The sequence below is a fragment of the Mauremys reevesii genome, linkage group 2, assembly GCF_016161935.1.
Source record: "Mauremys reevesii isolate NIE-2019 linkage group 2, ASM1616193v1, whole genome shotgun sequence".
NCBI classification, from domain to species: domain Eukaryota; kingdom Metazoa; phylum Chordata; order Testudines; family Geoemydidae; genus Mauremys; species Mauremys reevesii.
Genome location: NC_052624.1, coordinates 216,495,608 through 216,509,224, shown reverse-complemented (window position 1 = coordinate 216,509,224; position 13,617 = coordinate 216,495,608). Strand labels below are relative to the sequence as shown.

Here is a 13,617-nt window from a genome sequence, read left to right as displayed (position 1 = left end):
CAGTTAATGCAAAATAGGCACTTATCAGCAATCCTCTCTTCTCTCTCATGGTATTGCTTTCCACTCCACAGCTTGGCTGTAGAAACATGCATACATCTAAAATAGCACTGTGCATGTGCCAAGAATCAAGGAAATAGAATACAATGTGAATTAGGATAATTATACTGATCATGTATTTTATCAAGTACCCTGATGAGCAGGCCTACGGAGGACAGTTAGAAGTGCACTGGAAACTAAGATGATCAAACATAAGAACTTGACTAGGCAAGGAGAGTTGAATTCCCCACTGGCCAGGCATCATATTAAAAATTCCCATTCTACTACTCAGATTCATGGAGACTGAAGAAGTTAGAAAACTGAGGTATGCTGGAGAATATTACCATAACATGAACAATATTCAGAAAGATAAATTTCAAATGGTTACTGAAGAACCTCAGTGAGGGAAGTGACCATTTTCCAGCTTCTAGGTAAAAATCAGGTCTGATTAATGTGAGCAATAGATCCATTAGATTTTCAATGACCACTATCCTGAAGGATTGTAATGTGCAGTGAACAGACTAGAAAGCTGAAAAGTGCAGACAACCTGAACAATTGTGACACTAGTGTAGAAAGCTAGAAAAAAAGAACTAAAAGTTACATCATCGCATAGACTCTGACCTTAAAGTCTATGAGATGATGTATAAAATGGAATAATTTTGTCCTCTTTATAGTCAGACTCTTTTAGACCTTTTCACATCCACTCTACCAATGTTTGAGACGACTTTCTTGGTATAACTTATACCTTCTCTTGGCTCATTTGCATGCAAATTGGATTTTGCATGCGAGAGAGAGAGACCCCATATATATTTCCTTGCACTGAAGTCATTGTGAGCACAAAGAAATGTAAGTTCCATCAAGTTACAAAGTTAACTATCTTGATTTAAAATCCAAGTCATAGATAGTTTTTATCTTGTTGTAGCTAACTGGGGTTAACACTACTCCCCTGAGGTTTACTTCAACTAGCTACATCAAGGTAAGAACTACCTGTCCACTAGGAACTAAATCCACTAGGATTTACAGAAAGACAGCTAACTCAAGTTAGCTATCTCAAAATAAACAACACACCTAATTTTCCCACAGTGAAGACATAACCTGGAGAGTGTGTGTGTGTCTAACTTAACACTTTATGCCTCACGTCTGAATTTACCCATAGATTCTAATGAGGTCTTTCCTCCTATCAGTACATTCATATACTGTGTAACTTCCATTGGTAGAATGATATGACACTACAGAGTAGGGAAAATATGATGTCTATCAGAATTCAAAAGTGATTATCTATAGATACAAACCAGAAGAGAGTGTTAAAGCCACCCACTTCTTGCTGAAGACAGTCATGATGACCCATAGTATTTAAGTCTGCACTTCTATCAAGCAGAATAAGGGAAAAATTTAGAGGGAAGAAATAGGTCATTAAACACTAGAAGAGAGTAAACTCTTTACTGCAAAAGGATCAATGGTCATAATAAAAGACAATAAAAAAACAAGGAGTACTGGGAAAGGTAGTCAGAGAGGTAAGAGTATTAGCCAGTATTTGCTAAGGAAATCCAAGCTTTAGACAGAATTGTGGAGAGGAAGAGAGACGCAAAAAATAGCTTTTTAAAAGAAGATCAATGATAGCAGCAGTTTTCAGGGCGTCAGGGAAAAGAGCTAGTGTAGACTGAGTAACTGATGCTGGCAATGATATAAAAAGGACTAAAGATAGGGAGACGGGAAGTCATCGTTAGATTAGAAAGTGGTTGCATGAAGAGATGTCTGTCTTCATACTAGAGATGATGATTGGTGATGGCTCTGATGAAGGAAAGAAATAGAAAGAGATGTTGGTTGCTGGTCTATAAAGAGAAAAAATTAGTCATCTACTCTGAGTAATAATATAGTTCTCTATCCTTTTTAATATAAAAAGGAGGGACCTGGCAAACTCCTTTGGGTGGAGAAAGATGATGGGAAAATTAGGGTGTCACAACCCTTCACAGACATCTCTTCCTGAAGATTAGGACTTTCATTTTGTCATAACATTTTCCAGGAAAAGCCTTAATGTAATCACAGTGAAAAGGGAAAGTCATGGAACTATAGTTTTGATAACAGCTAGGGTTAGTTGCATAATTATGTAACCCAAAAAGGCTTTATTTTCCCATTATAGTGTTAATAGGTAGGTAAAACTTTGCTGTGGATAGGGTTGAATATACTAGTACTCTAGTACAGTTAATATATCAGTATTCTGACCTTGTTAAAATGAACCTAATGCTGCAGTTTTAATGTCTGAAGTATTTAAACTTTGTATACCTTGGGGAAAGGGCAGCATCCCTACAGGAGCTGAAATTCTCACTGCTCTGGATCTTTGTGACAGAAGAACTTTGTGCTCTTAATTGCTTTGGGGAAATTTAGATCCATATTTGAGCTTTTTGGTTCAAACCCATCTCCTTCAGACAGGCACTACAGAAGCATTTACCATGGAAGGAATTAAGTGAAAAGAGAAATATCTGTATGGCAGTGCTGTGGGTCAGGAGAATGGAGAGGCTTAAAAAAGCCACCAAGCTGAATTTCATGGAACGGTGATTACTAATGGTGTTGTCAGAGACAGTTAAAAGAGAAGAACTTGAGACCACAAGGGTGAGAGTCCTTCTGTATGTGGGAGGCTGTACAATAATAAGTGTATTCAATGTTGCTCAGAGGGTTGGGAGTTGTGAAGTCTCCAGTGACAGAGAGTAGAAAGGATATAGCCAGTTGTGGTGGAGAAGTCTGATACATTTTGAAGGAAAGACTTACATAAACTACAAACAGCCAAAAGATTAAGGTTTCAATTTGAATTGAGTTTGGTTTGATAAGCAGGTGTTTTGAACAAATAATTATTTGTCTGTTTTTCAAAGGAAAATATATCCACATATTCACCGTCACCAGTAGTTTGATTATAGAACAGTGGTGTTAAGAACATGGGCAATATCTATTATGTTTGTGAGTATTATATATGCTTCAATTTGATTGTTATGCTGTTTGCTAGCAGGGTTCAAGGGATTAATTCCCGCAGGAGCATCCTACACATCCACAGGAAGACAGATAGTGGCTTTAGATAATCTAATCCTCAGTACTTAACTGAAAATATAGGTGTCAACACCTTTGAAATTTTGCCTCTGACCAATCTGAGCTCAAATCCCCTAGCTGGGGTGGGAAAGGCAAGACATCTAAAATAAAGAACTCTAGAGCTGATAAAAACCTGAGTTCAGGAGGGAGAGTGGGTTTTCAGGAAACTGCTCATGGACAGCAGACTGATGTAGAGGGAGACATTCTATGAGATTTGTCTTAATCAACTGAGTTTGACAGAACTTTAGGTAAGTCATATGCATGTAGGCCTTTTTTATTTAAACGCTTTCTCTGATTGCCATGTTTCTATGGATAAATAAATAATACTTGCTTTTGCAGAAGCTGAGTCACTGCATTTACCAAATGGTCCCAGATCTTGAAAACAAGAGTGTCTTGCAGGACCACACCCAGCTGCATCTGGTGAGGAATCACTGTTAGCAAACAGGGACCCAGTCTAAGTGGGAGAGGTGTGAAGGTGTAATGCCCCATGAAAGAAATGGGACTGAGATCAAAGGTCCAGCTAATTCAGTAACCATGACACATTGCATGGTTTTAATAGGTCAGTGTTCTGATTAGAGACGGGCCTGAGTAACAAAAATTAAGATCCATATTGCAAAACACCTTCTCCCTCCTCCCCTGCCCCTCCCTCCCCCGGATTCTTTGGATGTTGGGTTTTGGTGCAGCCCATTTTAGAGATAAGGGCAGCAACTAGGAAATCTGTGACCAGATCATAGCTTGAGTTCCAACCCTTCCCTCCAGAATGTGAGGATGTTTGGAGTGGATGGTTTGGTTCAGGCCCATCTCTAACTTTGATACTATAATCAAATGAAAATTTAAAAAGCAATGGACACAGATATGGCATATTCATTTTAATGAAACATGAAGAAACATCAAATTTGAAACAATCATTCCTGAAAATGTATGTTTGTTTTTCAGCCAGCCCTGAACTTTCTTCAGTCTCCTAAGATATTTCACTCCACCACACGTTCTGGAAATAAATAGACAAGCAAACTTATGTCTATAGTTGTTAAAAAAAACCTCTGTGTACATTACAGGGAAAAAATGGTTCTATGTTAATCATTTCTAGTTTGATTATTAGGTTCAACTTTACAATAAACTGTTCCTCATTTACTATATTTTGCTATTTTCATGGATTCTGAATGACTCTTTCCTGAAATTTAAAGAATTCATTCATGTGTAAGGCATAGTAACCCTCTGAAAAGTATACAGAACACCTACCTTTCCACTATGTACTTTCTTCAGACTGAAAAGAGTACACTCTGAAGTTTGTTTCCTATAAATGACATACAGGTCACATAACAGGCGATGATTATTTACCTAATAATATGAGTAAAGAACTTTCAAAGCTCCTTTATGTATTGATAATTCCAACCCAGATAAATCATATACTCTTTGATGTACCAGTTCACATCTCCTAATGCCAGCAGGGAAATTAATGTCTATGAATTAGAAACAATCACTATTTTTGCCCGTGTTAATATTACATCTTCAGGTTAGAATTAAATTTTCCATAATTGAATATAGTGTTGTTCTGTACAAACCACTTATATAGTTTGTCTATTATTTGCACAAGGATTTTATATGACATTTAACAGTTTTACATTTATGCATATGCTTCAATTTTAAAACGAAGTAGCAGTTCATGAGTTTCATTTTTACAGCACACTTATAACTAATGTACATTATAATTTCTGGACCAAAAGACTGGCCCAAGGAAGGGCAATTAATATAGAATGTACTATGCAGCAGAATGTCTTGTCTCACTTCGCAAACATGTGGTGATGAGGTTCAACAGTAGAACAACAAACACCATAGGAGCATTTAGCATGAGATTTAACAGCATGTGGTTATGGACTGTCCAAAGGGAGATTCTCCACAGTGATACTTTAGTTATGCATCACTTTTAGTTATGCATCACTAAAACTGGAGATTTGCTTAGGACACGCTAAAGGATCCAAGATAGTGAAATTCAGCAGAGGAGCTTGCAATAGAGGTGACAGCAGGATTATATTTTACTTTGTTTTTTCGTTAAATATTATTACAAAAAACAAATTATAATACAAAGATCAGGAGATATAGCATATATAAAATAAGAAAAAAGGCATGTCTAGATATAGAAAAAAAATCCTTCAAACATTCCAGGGAGAATAAGCAAACCCTCTGAAATAAGTTAAACATTAGAACCAGTCAAATATCAGAATTTCCATGCCATGAGAAATTCCAATTTTTGACATTTGTTTTTGTCCTCAATTGGGAAGACAGTCAAAATATCAGGTTTTTTGTGAGAAACAAAGTAGATCTCACAAAATGCATCATGGTCATGGGACTCCCATGATGCACTGCAGTTCAGCCAGAGGGGGGCTGCAGTGCATCATAGGAAATTTAGTCCCACCAAGGAACCGAGCCCATAGAGAAGAATGGATGCATGATGCACCCAAACAACAATGCCTGTGTGAGACAAAGCAGCAGCTCAGGCAAACAGAGATTAATGTTGAGATTACTCACAACTAAGAGTTTCATTTAGTATCACAAGTCATAATTCAGAAATCTTTTGATTTTCAGTCAAAAAAGTTATCAGCAAAATTGAAATTTTCCTGTGGAAAATGTCTGTTTTACAGAAACTGCATTTTCCATCAAAAAACAGTTGATATAAAATTCCTGACCATCTCTAATAAATGCCTAAATACACAAAATAGAAACAAAGGACTGCATACCTTATAATTATTGAATAAAAACCAATACATTAAGTTGAGAAAAAGAGATATCATCAGAAGTAGGGAGTGAGATGGGTGATTTTAAATCTCACCCCTAACTAGTTTTACTGTATATTCAAAAGTTTCTAGCATAGACCTGGCCTCAAGTTAAGTTCTTTAGATGAGGACTATCTGATTGTTATGATTATGAAGTGCCTAGTACAATGGATATTGGTATTGGTCCTGCTTTGAGCAGGGGATTGGACTAGATCAGTGGTTCTCAAAGCCTGTCTGCCGCTTGTTCAGGGAAAGCCCCTGGTGGGCCGGGCCAGTTTGTTTACCTGCCGCGTCCGCAGGTTCGGCTGATTGTGGCTCCCACTCAGGGGCGGCTCTAGGAATTTTGCCGCCCCAAGCACGGAGGCATGCCGCGGGGGGCGCTCTGGCGGTCACTGGTCCTGCGGCTCCGGCGGACCCTCCGCAGGCATGCCTGCGGGAGGTCCACCGGAGCCACGGGACCGGCGGACCCTCCGCAGGCACGCCTGCGGGAGGTCCACCGGAGCCTCGGGACCGGCGGACCCTCCGCAGGCACGCCTGCGGGAGGTCCACCGGAGCTGCCTGCCGCCCTCCCGGTGGCAGGCAGAGTGCCCCCCGCGGCATGCCACCCCAAGCGCGCGCTTGGGTCTAGAGCCGGGCCTGCTCCCACTGGCCGTGGTTCGCCGCTCCAGGCCAATGGGGGCTGCAGGAAATGGCGGCCAGCACATCCCTCAGCCCACGCCGCTTCCTGCGGCGTGAACCGCGGTCAGTGGAAGCTGCGATCGGCCGAACCTGTGGATGCGGCAGGTAAACAAGCTGGCCCGGCTCACCAGGGGCTTTCCCTGAACAAGCGGCAGACCAGCTTTAAGAACCACTGCACTAGATGACCTCCTGAGGTCTCTTCCAACCGTAATGTTCTATGATATCTGCTCCCAGAATAGGACGTCTACATACTACCATAATACCAATACTATATAATAAATGTTAAAGGGTCGATACATTGTTTTATTGAGCTGGTCATTTAACAGAGCTGGTCAAAAAGCTTTTAAAATGGGAAAATGCAGATTTGTTGAAAGCAAAACTGTTTGAGCGAGTCAGTTTGAATGAGTTTCCCCATTTGAAAAAAAAATTGAAAAGAAATTTTGAAACCACGACATCAGTTTTGACATTTTTGGAAAATCTTTGCTGTTTTGAACCAAAAACAACAAAAGAAAATTAATTCCAAAAAAGTAAAAACAGGATGTTTTGGTGATTTCAAAACAACTTTTAATTTCAAAAAAGTTAAATCAAGGTAAAAAAGTAAAAAAAAAGAAGTGTTGAAATCAAATTGAAACTTTTCAAAGTTATTGAAACAATATTTTTGGTTGACCCAACATGAAAATTTTGTTCACGTTTTTCTGTTTGTGAAAGTTTAAGATTTTGACTTTTCATCTTCATTCAGGACAGGAAAGAGGTTTGAAATCTCAATGATTTTCATGGGATTTGCAAACTGTTTCCCACCCAGCTATACCGTTTAATGTAATAAAAAGGCCTTACATATTTTTGAATGTCACTTTGCTAGGAAAGGAGAATACATGTTCCCCCAAGGCTGAAATTCAACACAGACCTTACTTGTGAAAACCAGAGAGAGACACTCACCCCACTACTGACTTGTGCAGAGCCCAGTCTCATAGGCGTGCTCTGAGAATACCGACGAGACCATGCCCCTCTGGGGAGATTAGGCAGAGGAATGCCTAGTTTGAGAATCCCACGAGAGTGTCAGTTTGACAGAGGACTCCAAGCAACTTGATAGCTGGGGGCAGCATCAGGATTTAGGTGTTTTGGGCATGGCTAAATCCCGCCCTTCGCTCAGGTTTCTAATTGAGCCTTGTCCCTTTGGGCTTAGACCACTTCACCGGGGGGGAACCCAGGCCACCCACTACTCCAGGTCCAAACAGCAGCCACATACTGCTTCCTTTAATTGGTTGCTGCTACCTTCCCTGGGCCTCTTCCCACCTGGTCCCTTCATCTTTGCCCATTACCTTGGGGCTAGAGCTCTCAGGTCCTCTTGCTTCTAGGCTTAGCAAATGCAGCCTGTCAAGTTCCTTTGGCCAGAGCGCCCTTTCTTACAGCTCTAGTCCCAGACAGTAACCGAGCTGCTCAGTCCCTGCAGCTCCTCTTATCTGTGCCTGCTGGACTCTGATTGACTGTTTCCATGATGCCTCTCTAGGCAGGCCTGAAGGACCCATCTTTGCTGTTCCTTCCTGGGCAGGGTGTAGTAGGACCTCAGGCCCTCAACCAGGGGGTCTCAAAGGGCCAGGTTCACCCCATCACACTCCTAGAACATGCTCATGAAATTAAGCCTTAGAGATCTGTTCCTCACAGAAATATTTTTTCCTCCACAGTCACTGAATCCCTTCATCAATTGTCTGACATTTGAATCAACTTCGGAATGTCAACAAGGTTATAATTCAAGGGCTTCAAATCTTGTTTTGGCTTATTTCATTGGTGCTGTCAGCCACCCTTTCTGAATACACAAGCAAACTGTGCAAGTACTGGGGCTCTGTTTTTCAGCAAATTAGAAAGTGAAGTGCAAAAGGGATGAGCCTAGACATTAAAATATTTATTAAAATTACAAAGACTGACAGCTGAATTCATTACAAAATGGCATTTAAATGCTAACAAACACTGGTTTTGTATGCAGGAAAATGTACTCACTTCAACCAAATAAACTTTCCAGTTTTATGGTTGAGCAATGAGACTTCTCAGTTATAAAGCTACAGAATGCAAAAGGGCAGGGAGCCAAGCACAAATAGTACATTCTTAATTTAACATGTAAAATATTCATATTTAATATTTCAAACCTCAAAACTTTAAAAATGTGTCAGAAAGAATGATGCTTAATTCACTGTAGCCCCAGGGCAGAAGTACCTTCTGTGCCATCTGATTTTAGCATCCCATTTATTCTGCAGTTATACAAGAGGCTAGGAATCATGACAATGCTTTCATCACAGAAGAATAAAAATTTGGAATTGAAACTATGGACTAGACTATCTCCTGCAAGAAGATTAGTGAGAAATACAATAACTCCTCACTTAACGTTGTAGTTATGTTCCTGAAAAATGTGACTTTAAGCTAAACGATGTTAAGCGAATCCAATTTCCCCATAAGAATTAATGTAAATTGGGGAGTTAGGTTCCAGGGAAATTGTTTTCACCAGACAAAACTATATCTATACACACACACACACTATACGTTTTAAACAATTTAATACTGTTCACAGCTATGATGGTTGTGAAGCTTGGTTGAGGTGGTGAAGTTAGAGGGTGGAAGAGGGTGGGGTATTTCACAGGGAATGCCTTGCTGCTAAATCAGTGGTTCTCAAACTTTCGTACTGGTGACCCCTTTCACATAGCAAGCCTCTGATTGTGACCACCCCATATAAATTAAAAATACTTTTTTATATATTTACCACCATTATAAATGCTGGAGGCAAAGCAGGGTTTGTGGTGGAGGCTGATAGCTCACCCCCCCATGTAATATCCTCATGACCCCCTGAGGGGTCCCGACCCCCAGTTTGAGAACCCCTGTGCTAAATGATGAACTAGCACTGGGCTGAGCCCTCAAGGCTTAACACCTTGTTAATGTAGCCTCTCACACAAGGCAGCATAAATACGAGGGAGGGGAGACAGCATAGCAGACAGAGACAGACACACACCTTGGGGGGGGGAAGAGAGAGAAATGCACGCTGCCCCTTTAAGTAAGCTGACCCACTCTTAAGGGCATTGTCTGTTTAAGTGGATCAGGAAGTTGAGACCAGCAGCTGCTGCCTCAGGCTCTCTGTCTCTCTTGTCTGTGTCCCCAGCCTGCTCTATATGGAGAAGGGGTAAGCGGAGTGCAGGAGCAGGGGGGAGGGGGACACCCTGACATTAGCCCCTCCTCCCCCCCACAGCAAGCAGAAGTCTCTGGGAGCAGCTCCAAGCAGGGGTGGCTCCAGACCCCAGCACGCCAAGCGCGTGCTTGGGGCGGCATGCTGCGGGAGGTCCACCGGAGCCGCGGGACCGGCGACCAGCAGAGCGCCACCCGCGGCATGCTGCCCTGCTTGGGGCGGTGAAATGTCTAGAGCCGCCCCTGGCTCCAAGGCAGAGGGCAAGAGCAACACATGGCAGTGCGGGGAGGAACAGCTGAACTGCAGGCAGTTGGTAGCCTGCTGGCAGCTGCTGCACAGGGAACTTAGGGAAGCAGGGAGCTGATGCGGGGCTGCCGGTCCACCCTGGTTCCAAGCCTCCACCAGCTAGCTGCAATGGGCTGCTCTTCCTGCAAGCAGTGGACAAAGCAGGCGGCTGCCAAACAACTTAGAAGGGAGCATTGCAGCATGTTCCCTAATTTGATCAGCAACATAACAAAACAATGTTAACCGGGAGGACTTTAAGTGAGGAGTTACTGTAGTATGCTTCTATCTTTCTTTTCAGCTCCCCGGGCCCCTTGTTCTGTCCTTCTCCATCTCTTTTGATAACTACACAATCCTCCCAATCGCCCAGGTTTGGCAGCATAACCAACTTCCCCATTCCTCTACAAGCCTAGATGCTCACCACATTCTCTCAGTCCTTCATATACAATATTTTTAAAATGTGACATTTCATCCCCAATCCTATTTCTAGAACACTGGTTACAACACCCTTGGTGACATCTCACCTAGATTACTGCAGCCTCTTCCTCTGCTACTAGGGTGACCGGATAGCAAGTGTGAAAAAGTCAGGACCCAGGGGAGGGTGTAATAGGCGCCTATAGAAGATAAAGCCCTGAATATCGGTATCGAGACATCTCACCTCAGACTCCAATACCCAATTTTCTGCTGCTAAAGTGATTGCTGCCTCTTGCCACTCCAATCAAACAACCTCCCTCTTTGAAACCCTTCATTGGCTTCGCTTTGCCTAAGGTTCACACATCAAGGTGTTGAACAATTCCCCTCTTGCTTACATGCTAGAGCTCACATTTTTTCCTACGCTCTCGTTGCTTTTCTCCAAATTCTCTCCTGCTCATCGTCTTTATATCCTTTGCCCATTAAGTCCCTTGGAATGTGTCACTTGCAACAGTTTTCATCTCATACACTAAATAACATCTTCTTCTCTTCCAACCCCTTTTCAAAACACAGTTCTTCTGTGACCATTTTCCAAGGTGATCTGTGAAAGATTCCTCCACCATCTTGATTATATTACCTGCCAAAAACAGGTTAAAGGAATATTATCAAAGTAGTAAAGCCATGCCTTTGAAAACTGGGAAATGCCAGAATTAAAGTTTCTGTGCAACCTTAGCTCTTTCCCCTTATGTATGGGCATCACAATGTAGATGTTTAATGATACTCTTTATAAAAAAAACAAACAGGACCCCTGCCTTAATCAGCACTGTCTTTTTTATTTGTTTTTGTTTGATTTGGGGTTTGGTTTAGGGTTTTTTGTTTCTTTAAACCTACCAAAAATGCCACCTTAGACAATAGACAAAGCATGGAACATTTTAGCGTGAATACTTAAAATTATGACAGTCTTTAGCAACTGGAACAAAGGCCTATCATGGGGAGTGTTAGGCATCACTATCACTACCCCTTATAATTTGTCTGAACTGTTTAGTCTATGTCTGTAGAGTAGATTGTAAGCTTCCTGGGGGAGGGCTCATGTTTCCTATTGTTTGTAAAATGCAATCATACTGTCAGCACTCAGTCAATTAACCATAATAAGTGGTTGAGAACTTAGTGACAGAACAAAAGGCAGCATTGCTTCCCCTCTAAGGTGCTTGTGATGTTAATGGAGTATTGGCATCAGGACTCAGAGAACACTGTCAGGGGTCACACAGGAGTAAAGGAAATAGATCAAGTTGTCTTCCCCTTTATATAAAAAAGGAGAAGGATCAGAAGGGGAAGAGACAGTTCTGCAGAGAATATGGGAGCAGCTGACTTACAATAAGAGCAACTTCTCTTCCCCCCCCCCACACTCCCCTATGATTATATAGCAGGAGTATGGTGAGCATTTCGCCCTCTCCTTTCACTATGATTATATGGCAGATGCAGCCTTCCAACTTCCTGCTTTGATTATACAGGAGGAACGGCAGCAACTATAGAAACCATTGTTTTGCTGGTTTTGTTAGCCTGAAGTTATTAAGCTATTTGTTTAACATCATTTTTGGAAAGCTTGCAGTAGTAAGTAACTGAAGTTACATTTACTTTAAAATTTACTACCAAGATAACATTATAAAAAACAAAAAAAACCCAAAACCTAGAAAATAAACTCAAGAACAGGAACAAGGGTCACATAACTATCATAGAGACACCACCCTAGTTAGGGTTGCCAGATGCCCGGTTTTTGACTGAAGTCTGGTCAAAAAGGGGGCCTGGCAGTGTCCAGTCAGATGTACCGACCTGACACCAAAAGTCTGGTTAGTGCAGGGTGGGAGGAGGTGCCAGGTCATTAACCTGCATCAGTCCCTGTTCAGTCAGGGCCACCTCCTACCTGCATGCAGGCTACAACAGCTCCTGTCCCAGCCCTAGAGCAGAGAGCTCAACTGGGGGCCGAGGGCAGAGGTGGAGGTGATCCAGCAAGCAACAGGGGGAGGAAGGGAGAGGACTGAGTGATGGAAGTGGGGCCTTGAGGAGAAGGGGCCAGGGCCTTGGGGGTACAGTTACCAGCAATTAGAAAGGTGGCAACCCTAACCCTAGTGCACTAGTTGCATTTGTTAGATTATTAAGATATCTGTAGCTGAGCAGGGAAAATGGCTTTTTAAAAAAAAATAATTCTGCTTTCAGTATTGAAAACTAATTCTGGTGGAGGTGTGTGAGTCCTTTGCTTCTGCACAAGGCTCAGGGTTTCCTTTTCTTTGCCTAACTAATCTATTTTCTTTTTGGCTACTGCCTATTACATTATTTTCTCTTTCCTTTACTGACAGACTATCATTCAAAAACAGTTGAAAGGGAAGACATTCAAATCACCTGATTCAAAGACATTGATGTCAGCGGAAAGACTCCCCTTAACTTCAATAGGCTTTGGATCATCTCTCAAATGTTCTGTCTTATGTTTATAAAAGGGTTGGTTCCTGCCCTATTTCTGGCTCTACTGAATGTCCATGACAATATCCCTAAATGGAAAAAAAAAGTGTAAAAAATTGCTGGCAAGTTTGCACGAAATTATGAGAAGATCACAGAAAGTTTGAACTTTATTGGCATGAAATCACGGTTATTTAATTCGATTTTGGCTTTGGCAATTTTTTTTCGGTGCATAATTACAGCAGTCCTTCAAGATCTGGACTTCCTTCCAATAAGCTTCTGGGTGGACTCAAGTTGTTCCATTTAATTTACACAGTTCTAAACTGTTTGGTACCTGGCTATTTGAGAGATTAGGACTCTCCCTGTGAGTTAAATCCATAAGTAAGAGGCACTAGAGGGCTAGTCTACACTATGAGGGAAATCGATCTAAGAGACGCAACTTCAGCTACGTGAATAACGTAGCTGAAGTGGAAGTATCTTAGATTGAATTACCTACCGTCCTCACGGTGCGGGATCAATGTCCGTGGCTCCCCATGTCGACTCCGCTACCGCCGTTCGGGTTGGTGGAGTTCCGGAGTCGACAGGAGCTCATTCGGGAATCGATATATCGCGTCTAGATGAGACGCGATATATCGATCCCTGAGAAATCGATTGCTACCCGCCGATACGGCGGGTAGTGAAGACGTAGCCTGAGAGAGAGTTGCTGGCAGGGTGTTCTGGGGCCCTTGGTTTTCGGAATCCAGG

The 13,617-nt window shown here is 41.9% G+C and overlaps 1 long non-coding RNA gene across 2 annotated transcripts in view; it reads right to left on the bottom strand.

The window, feature by feature from the left end:
- LOC120396553 overlaps positions 1-13,617 on the bottom strand; it is an 88,596-nt gene that overhangs the window by 7,153 nt on the left and 67,826 nt on the right. The window contains exon 5 of one of the 2 annotated variants that reach the window (XR_005593221.1): positions 4,034-4,102. The exons of the other annotated variant lie outside the window; for it this stretch is intronic. This is a non-coding gene — a long non-coding RNA (uncharacterized LOC120396553). Of the gene's footprint in view, positions 1-4,033; positions 4,103-13,617 lie in introns of those variants that run through there. 2 annotated transcript variants of the gene reach the window in all.